The sequence below is a fragment of the Schistocerca americana genome, chromosome 8, assembly GCF_021461395.2.
Source record: "Schistocerca americana isolate TAMUIC-IGC-003095 chromosome 8, iqSchAmer2.1, whole genome shotgun sequence".
In the NCBI taxonomy this organism is placed as follows: Eukaryota; Metazoa; Arthropoda; class Insecta; order Orthoptera; family Acrididae; genus Schistocerca; species Schistocerca americana.
The window spans coordinates 43253236-43262720 of NC_060126.1; positions in this window are offsets into that span (position 1 = coordinate 43253236).

Below are 9485 nucleotides of genomic sequence, written 5' to 3' on the forward strand. Positions count from 1 at the left end.
GCGATTGGCAAAGATGTGATTGTGATCTAAAAATTAAGTTTGGAAAAAGTGAGCATGTGAGTGATAAGCATATGATTAATTGTGGTGCCCAGCAAAGACAACCTAAACCTACTGAAATGCCATCAGTTAGTGGCAAATGAAGATTACATGACATTGTTAAGGCCAGTGAAACTCGTCTTCGTAGTTTTGTTGCAGAATATGGTTTACCACCTTGGGCTATTGAATATTTACTGAAAGTCATTTAGGTAGTGTGTCCTGATTTACAAGTAGCAAAAGATATTCATTGTGTCATAACACATGTGGGTGGAATCATATCTAATGTTACGGAAGTTTTATGAAACTAACTGGCATGTTTTAAGACAAATAAATTTAGCCTCACTATTGGTGACTCAACAGATGCATGGTTCATAAAACATTTGTGTTTGCCAGTATATGTTCTGACTGAAGGAAATGAAACGACTGATGCCTTTCTTGGACTGATTCCACTTACTGATGCCACTACTCATACATTATATGAGGAGACTGTGAAGTTCTTCTGTGATATTAACATTCCTTACAAAGAGAATATTATTGATTTTGCAGCAGATGGAGCAAATGCTATGTTAGGGGTCCATCATTCCTTATCCACTTTGTTTGAGCAAGATATTTCAGAGCTGTTCGTGATGAAATGCATTTGCCATTATTTGCGCTATGTACTTCCTATACTTGCTTAAACCCTTCCTAAATGCATAGAAGACTTAGTGAGGGATATGTATAATTATTTCCAGCGTAGACCTAAATATATTGGTTAGCTCAAAGAGTTTCAGAACTTAGTAAAAGTGAAACAGCACAAATTACTTCATCCCAGTCAGATATACAGTCTCTCTTTACATAAGGTTCCATCTAGGCTTCTTTAGCAGGACTATTCTCTGAAACTGTTTTTCATTGATGTTGTGGCTGATGACAGATTTCTGACAGGCGACACAAGTCTGCAGAAATGAAATGATGATACTACAATACACTTTCTTAATTTTTGGTTTTGTGTTCAGTACAGTTAATCTTAAGATGCAATCAGAGTCTCTTCAAATCCACACCATGTATCAGGATGTTGAGGCAACATTGAAAATGATGTTAGAATGTTACAGGAAGGAAAATTATCTAGAATCAACCCCACGAAAAAAGTCCAGTTTCAAAATCCTACTCATTTTAAAACTCTTGATGAACTGTATTTAGGACAAAGGTTTTGGTGAACATTGATGAAAATACAGATCTGGCTTGTGACCAACTGGAAAACTTTGAAGTTTGATGCTTAGAGTTTTTGACTGAGAGTGCTCAACATATGTACAAATGGTTTCCTTTCACTGATAATTTTCTAAAAGATTTGGGTCCACTTTACCCAAGTTTAGTTAAAAATGCCATTCAAGAAATTGGCATTGCATGGAGGGTTCTGAGAAATACAGGTAGGACAGAAGAGTACAGATCCAGCTGAATTCTGAAATGCCATCCATAAGCTTGATGAACTGTATTTAGGACAAAGATTTCGGTGAAAATTGATAAAAATACTGATCTGACTGAAGAACTTTGAAGTTTGATGCTTAGACTTTTTGAGTGAGAGCGCTCAACGTATATTCAAATGGTTTCCTTTCAGTGGTAATGTTCTAAAAGATTTGGGTCCACTTTACCCAATTTGCATTAGGGGCAATAGAATTGCGACTCTTCCTAGTCTTTCATCAAAGTTTCCAAGTTTAGTTAAAAATGACATTCAGGAAATTGGCACTGAATTCTGAAATGCTGTCCATAAGCTGAAATGGGGAGATGGGATACCTATGTTCCCCAAGTTATCTGCCATGGTGATGTCACTGTTGTGCTTATCCTATTCATAAGCTGGTATTGAAAGGATATTTTTGGCAATAAACAGACTGAAGACCAAATTAAGAAAAATACTGAGCACTAGACCGAGAACAGGAATCTTACATTCCAGATTTGTGTCCTGTAATGACTTTCCATTTGGCATGGAATTTCTTTGTATGATGAATCATATGATTAACAAGGATGGTGGGGAGGAAGAAGGAGAAGTCTAGAATGGTGGATGAAAATAATAGAACTCTCCCAACATTACTGTCTGTTATATTGACCCATAACTGGCATGGTGGGGTCATGTGGACTGGATATTTGTATTTTGTTCAGTTTTAATGTTTATATCATTGTAGCGCTGCGGGTCTCACAAGGAAACGATCCAATCTGACATGTCGAAACCCATCCTGAAATTTTTTATGCAGGAAGAATACAACAAAAGGAATGCACTGTAAAATTTTTAGCTGCTAAGATGCACTACAAGTTTTTTTATAAAGTTGTTTAATTTACTCATTTTTGCATCACAAGGAACTGCTCGTAACAGTGTCTAGTACACACAGCCCTTTTTGTCTACTACACGAATCAGCCATGACAAGAGAGTGAGACCCAAGTGTCTAGGAAGACATGTGAATTTTTGGCACCCAAACCATTCAAAAACGACATGTATCATTAAAGTTTTGAATGACAGGAAGTTCATATCAACAGCAACACTGTTGCAGATGTAATTCTTACAAAGGTGACTAACAGAGGAAAATAAAGGCAGTGTTTGATGTTACATTACAGATGATTTCCATGAATTGGGACTATAATTTGTTGAAATGAAATACTTCTCACATGTACATTATTTCACAAGAATTCTTGCGGCACAGTTATTATCCTAGTTACTATATATTTTATGATTGTATACCAAGTTTTATTTCAGTTGGAGCAAACTGACCCTACGATAGTGATATTTTTCTAACAAAGTATTTTCTTCTATCCTAGATTGAATTGCGTTACCTGATCATAATGAAACAAAAGTATCTGACCCTAAACTCGATGAATGTGTATAGTCAATGGTTGATGAAATAGAGAGTGAGTTCAGCTTCAACCTCTACCCAGACCCTGATCTAAATTATAGAAGCAAACATTGTCAGTGATTCAGAGTTAAGTAAGGAAGAGAAAAATGAAAATGAGGTGGAAAATGACGAGGTGTTAGAAGCAGCTAGGTCAAAAGACAGGAATACAAAAGTTTGATGTTTTAATTGTAGCATACCAGTACACAGCGACTGTTGAAAAAAAAGTTTGTAGGAACTATGTATAAAACTCTACTTGGTTATGTTTACTTTGTGGTTGAAGACGTTTACAATTTATATTATTTCATTGCTAAGGATACTATCGTTATAGTTCATTTCGGACATAACAATTTTGTGATAGTAAAAAATGTACCAATTTCTTGTACATATTTAGAATTTTTGTTACTTTAGAGTGTTTATTTAAGAAGAAAATGTTACAGTTCAGTCTAAGTCACGTTTTTAAAGTATTTCCACCATAAAATATTAATAACTAGGGCCTACTAAGATTAAATTAATTAGGTGATTGTTATTGTTTGTATTAACGACATAATTCGGTGAACAGTCAGTTGTAATCAAGTGTTGAAGCAGTCCTGTCGGTTCTATTACCGATAGTACAGAGAATATGGCCACAATCATCTCAGGATGCCTCCATGTTACCAATGGAGACAAATTCCAGTTGGAAACATTGTTTCGTGCAGTGTTTGACATCTGTTTCTGCCTTGTTTCTTGTCTCATGTCTCTGTTTCTGTCCACACTGACAGTAAGCTTTTCTCAGCGTTTTCACGGTGTCTGCAACGCTATTTGTTGTATTGTTGTATTGTTTGCTACATCATGTGTAGAGATGAGGAATCTGTCATACATATTATGACTGTAATATGTCCTGCTGCATTATTAAAATACTCGAAGGGTCATGCAAGCAAAATGAAAGGTGCAGTTTTTTTATTTATTTATCGTGATTAATGCCAAAAAGGTTGCATTTATCAAATAATTTCATAATTTCTTTTAAAACTACGATAATATTTTGAAGAAGAAGAGTTTATATACCTGGTAATGGTTGATAACATTGGATTAGTTGTGTGAAATGAATTTGCTACTTTGCATACAGTCAGCACCATTGGTATCACCCAAAACTCAAATAACAACCAAAACATCTTGGTGACTAGTAAATAGAGAAATAAGTAACTCTGGGAAACATACAACATAATATCTTTTGCTGATAAATGGAACAATAGAAATTGATCAGAATAAGATAGCGTACCTATTTAACAATTGTTTTGCTTCTGTTGGCTCCAGCATAAATAATCAGCTTCAAAATCACTAATATAAATCCAGAGAAACACCAGTGTCAGTAAGTTAAGAAGAAATAATTAAAATAGTGAGTAGCTTGAAGGGATCTCATGCAGCAGTATATGAGGGTATTAGTCTGAACACTCTTCAGAAATGTTTCTATAAAGTTGCCTCGCCTTTATCAGCAATTATCAGTTTTCATATGGAAGATGGTCTACTTCCAGATGACTTGAAAATTGCTCGAGTTGTGCCCATTTTTAAAAAAAAGAACAGAAATCTAGTAGAAAACTTTCGACCTATATCTATTCTTCCAATAATATACAAATTCTTTGAGAAAGTAATATAAATAAGAATCTGGAACTTCCTGGTAAGGAAAAAAGTGATTTCTAAGGAGCAGTATGGGTTTGTCAAGAGGTTATCTAGCATTGCATTAGCATCCAACTTAATCGACGACATCATTCAAGCAATAGACAAAAAAGAACATGTATGTAGCATCTCTCTATACTTACAAAAACCATTTGTCTACGTTGATATGATCATACTGCTGGACAATCTGCGGAACTATGGCATTTGAGGCACAGCCAATTATCTGGTTAGATTCTACTTGACAAATAGGAAGCAGTTTGTGTGTATTATCACTACTGAGGGAGCATATAAATCAAACACCACTGACATAAATTTTAGTATTCCGCAGGGGTCAATGTTATTGTTTTTTGTGTTAGTGATATTCAGTCTATAACAAACCCCACTACAGCTATATTATATGCAGATGATACAACACTAATTTGGCATAAACCCAGCTATTCACAAAATGAAGTGGAATCCAGTAATACTGAAGGCATAATTCAGGAGTATTTTAATGAAAACAAACTAAAATTAATTACAAATAAAGCAGTCTATATTGAATTTTATCTTGGGAGGGATAAAAGTCATGAAAATCAAATTTTAATGGGTTATGAATACCTTAAAAAATACTCTACCATGTTTCTTTGCCTGACACTTAATGTAGAGTTAAATTGGTCTGATCATGTAAATGATATTTGCAAAAAGCCATCTACTGCCATATGTGGTGTAAGAAAACTGACACCTTTTGTAGCAATGTCACTCTGAGACAAATATACGAGTATTTTGGACTATTTGATCCCATCTATGCTACTGGATAGAGGTATGGGGACCCAGCAGTAAAGGTAATATGAAAAGTGTACTTATCCCACAGAAGAAGGCAGAATTTTGTTTAAAGACTTTAAAGTACTAACTGCTCCTAACCTGTATGTACTTAAGATATCATTATGGCAGTAAACGGTAACAAAGCACTTACTAAAGACCTACATGACCACAATTCTAGAGGTGGAGAGAGACCCCATAATATCTCTCATGGTTACACTTTATGATGTCTTCACTATCTAGGCATGGAACTACTGTATTGCGTCCCACTAATATCTCCAAATTTTCCATTGCAGAACCAAAAAAGAAACTAAAATTATGGATCCTAAACAGTCCTGTGTATTCAATAGATGAGTTTCTAGACACAGGACACTTGTATGATGGAAGACGATTACTCTAAAATCTCAAATCTTAGACTGTATCACAAACTGATGATTTCTTAATCTATGTATTGCAATAGCAAATTGTTTTTATATGTAGCCCATATATGTAACATTGTTCTCTCAACTAAATTTAGAAAAAATTGTGTAGATAATAATTCTAGGCAATAATACGTAACTCTAGTAATTAAGGCTCTGACTTATCCACAAGACTGGAACAAAATGAAATTTTTTGTAATCAGTTGATGTTGGTTAAAAAATAATAAATAAAGAAGTAAATAAGAAAAATGCAGCACTGAACTGCTTATTGGCCAATTACATAATTTTACAATGAAATGGAATTGCTTCAAAAGAAGACTGGAAACTTTAATTTGACTACACAGCAGTATCTGATGTATTTTTAAAATATGTATATCACGTATAAATTACCAAAATCTATGTAATATTACAGGTGAATGCACACCAAATATATGATTTTCCACAAGTTGAAACAAAAACATTGTAAGCCAAAAACTTAATAAAAGGTCTGTAAATATGAAATAATGATAATGCTGTTGGAGAGATTGGCATTGCATACATATGACAAGTTCAAGCAGAGTAACAGGCATTGCGAAAGTAAAGTAAATAGGAAACAGACATTAGATATTTATTCTGTCAGTAACTTACGTTTTAAAGACAGCACTTGTAAAAAATACACGGAAACAATCCAAAAATGGTTACATGTGTAGTATGCGAAACGACATTTTACTTTCTATGTCGAAAGGTGTACCCTCTCTGATAGAATAGAAATGCTACGCCTCTAGAAATGGATTAGGCAGAAATATTACATTAATAAATAGGTATTAAGTGATCAGTAACATTACACTAATTGTATGGAATGTATCAAATGCAGAGTGATATAGATTGTAATGACACATTCCGACGCAGAGACATACAATACCTTAAAGGCTGTGTCAAAGATTAAATTGAGAGGCATGTAGATTATAATCTTTGTAATGTTCACATTGGATTCTCTTTTGTTTCATACTCCAAGGAGCTAAGGGACACTTTTCGATTGTTGCCTCATGGAGGATGGACGTAATTTTTAGTGTCTGCGGAAAGGCAGCCATATTGTTAGTAATTATGGTTTGTGCGATGAGCTGAGCAAGTTTTATTGTCTTGTGAATAAAAAAATAGTGAGAAGTATCGAAGTGTTACGAAAATTATTTAAAGCAACGTAGCATTGTATTCCTTGGTTTCCACCGTCTTCGTGAAGTGAACCGATGCTGACTTAGGAAGATACACACGGTCAACAAAGAGAAGAGCTTCGATGGCGACTGATGAATTAATATTGTGGCAGAAGGACTAATTCTACGTCTAAGGTGAGAACTCTGATTAAATCAACAATGACGTAGAATTCAAAATGTAACTAATCGGAATGGTAAATTATATTACAGGCATATTTCACGCAGCACTGTATTTGTCCGCATTCAAGCTGGTCAATACAATCCGTAAAAAAGCCTTTCAAAAATTCTAAAGTTAAAAAACACAATAAAAACGAAATGTTTTTTTTATTTATTTCGCCACACTGGCGACCGCTGACAGGGACAGTGCTGGTGGAACAAAGAGTAAGTACTTCATTGTTGTGATACAAATGTACTTGTACTAATTACTGTTTCTCTGTTACATGACGCACATGGAAAATGACGAATAAGGTGAAACAATATTAACTGTATAAACGGATGGCACAATAACCAGAAGGAACAAGGACAAGGATTTACAAAACTAATGTAATCGTGAGTGACGCAGCTGAGCTGGAATTAAGGTAGGAAAGCGCAAACGGATGCAGCGGCTGCACCTTGGCTTAGCTCCACTTAAAGCAGAACCTTTTCCTTTCCATATTAAAATCCTGGTAGTGTCTGTGGCAACACACAATTACACTTTGATAATTACTTTTTTATGTTCAACAATCGCAGAATTAGAAGACGTTGTGCGCCATCTTGTAAATTTCCGACGCGCAACAAATAACAATTGCGAGATATTTTTATTAATTCAACTGCGAGAGAATTTAAAGATTTAGATTAACAGTAAAGTACAGATAAAAATAATATCTTCACAATGGAATCGGAGAAGTTTAATTTGACAAATGCTCATGGACACGTCACCGATTCTGACAATAGTGACGTAAATGATGGCGCAATTAGTTTTTCAGCACAACATAATGTAGAAGTAAATACAATTCAATTGCACTCCACAGGGATTAACAATAACGAACCACTTGCAAATGAAACCTTGTGCACAGTCGATGAAGCATCGATTACCAGATCAGATGAAAATATTTCACTTGAAATCAGTGAACCTAGCCCGGTTTCGATTCAATCAGACCGTGGCAGAGAAACAATGGCAACAAATAATGCCATAAATACAAACACACAAGCTTCGTCAGTTACGCTTGAGGCATTATATAGTCTGATGTCAAACGTGAGCGAGAAACTGGCGAATCTAGAAATCAGCCACAACGCAACGAACACAAAACTGGCGAATCTAGAAGTCAGCCACAACATGACAAACACAAAATTGTCAAACATGGAAATTGGGTTCCAACAGCAGTTTTCAAGTGTAAACACGCAATTTGAAAACATACACAGACATTTCGATCAACGCTTAAATAAACTCACCAATGAAATCGATCAAAAGATCGAAGACAAAGCCATCAAAACCGTCAATAGTGTATACAATGTATTGGCAAATGACTTAGAAAAGAAATTGTCAGATCTTACAAACAAACAGGAACAGGACCTGTCAGAAATAGTAGAAACACACAATCAAACACAAACTGTACAAAAAGAAATACATGAAAACATACAGGCTATTCAATTAAATTTAACAAGAGTACAGTCCGCATGTGAAGAAATACCTGACCAAGTTAATAAAGTTAACAAAGAAATCGGTTTTCTGAAACAGGAGACTCGACGTATCAATGCGGACATTATCAAAATAAATGAAACTTTAGAAAACGGTAATGTAAATGAATCAATAACTGACCGGGAAACAAAACTTTTTGAAAAATTAGGTAATGAAATCAAAGTAGCCGAGGACAGAATACGCAAGGAAATTGCTGGTAGACTGAATGTTTCAAATGACTTGCCTACGTCAAGCAACAGGCAGCGCGACACTTATTCGCCCGTGCCAGATTACGATGTCAATAACGCAGAACATCACGCGCCCAGTCCGGCGTATGTGCACGCACCGGCACAGGCAAACAATGGCTATTCGCCAAACGCGGTGCTGCAACAGGCAGTAGGCGTGTCGCCTTGCATCTCGACGATTCTAGTCGATGAGAGCCTGTTGAAACATAGACAGTTTACAGTTTTCTCCACAGAATCCAGAAAAACTCATCCAGTCGTATTTGTATGAGCATTTAAAAATGTCTTACCGAGAAACTGGACTGAGGCACAGAAGATTAGATATGTAGTAGGCTTCACACAAGGCGATGGACTTTTGTGGGCCACAGACATGGCTGAACAGTGCGTCGCCTACGAACAATTTGAACGGGCTTTCTTGGAGAAATATTGGTCTGCTGGGGTCCAAGAAAGACTGCGACGTGAGGTATTCAACCCACAACCGTTCAACCTCAAAAACGGTGGGTTGAGAAAGTATTTCGAAAAGTACTTGAATAAGACGCGCTATTGGAACAATCCAATACCGCACATAGATGTTCTCAAAGTTCTGAAAAACAGACTACCCGCTAACTTACGCGAAAAATTGGTAACCATACCGGAGAACG